Source organism: Arachis ipaensis, chromosome B06 (assembly GCF_000816755.2).
Source record: "Arachis ipaensis cultivar K30076 chromosome B06, Araip1.1, whole genome shotgun sequence".
NCBI classification, from domain to species: domain Eukaryota; kingdom Viridiplantae; phylum Streptophyta; class Magnoliopsida; order Fabales; family Fabaceae; genus Arachis; species Arachis ipaensis.
The window spans coordinates 73,701,410-73,702,470 of NC_029790.2; positions in this window are offsets into that span (position 1 = coordinate 73,701,410).

Consider the following 1,061-nt stretch of genomic DNA (forward strand, 5'->3'; position numbering starts at 1 on the left):
AATTTAACAGATTCAGACTTCACCCAGTGCTAACCCAACTAGGCAAGGGGAACTAATCCTAGTTCAAAAACCAAATTACATCAGAATTAAGTGGCTCTTTTGCATCACTCTTGCCTTTTCTCTCTTGGTTTTTCAACCTCACAAGATTAGCCTTTTCTCAATACAGAAAATGATACAAGATAGCTATAACAAAAAGATCAGAAATTAAGCTTGAGAAGAAGAAAAAGATTCCAGCTCAATATTTGAGATGGTGCTCTGAGTGTGTAATCTCTTTTTCTTACTTTGAAATGATGGAGTGAGCCTTCTTATATGTCTTCAGCTTGCCTTCATTTTTGCCTCTTCCATTTCCTTGTACCAGCTGCTCGTTGGAGCTATCACTGCTGGCATGCAGTCCTTTCTTCATCATGCTCCACTACCTCTGCTATCAGAGGAGCTCGACCACTACCTCTGCTGTCCTTTATTTTTCTTTCTTCCTTAGCATGCTCTGCTTTTTCATTTTGCTTCATTTTCCTGCTGCTACTGCTTTTGTGTTTTGCTCACCCACTAACCGAATATTGCTCTGCTAAGAGAGTGGAGATGTCCTTGTATCTTTTTTGCTTTCACAAAACTACACCTATCCTTGCATGATCCAGCTGTCCTCTTATGACATTTAGCAAATACATAGCCATTTAATTTGCTGAACGGTGCTTTGAGAAGCATTGGGCTTGTTTTTTACTCTTGGAGCACTAAAGAGCACATGAGCACTAAGTGTTGTAGCTTTAGCATGTTGATTTGCTGAAGCTTATGCTGGTTTGGGCTGGTGCAGCATGAACTTGAATAATTGGGGCCGGCAACAATTAAAACACCCATTAAACAGCATTGGGCTTTCAACCCAAAGAAATGTTTGTCATCATTTGTAAACCTACTTAGACTTAACACACTCCTTACTTTTTCTGGAGTGCACTAACATTCGTCTGATAAATATATATTTTTGGAGATTTTGAATGGTTGTATTTAAATTTCAAATATTTTTATTTTTAAAAATTACGAATATTTTTTTATTTTAAATATTGACCATAATA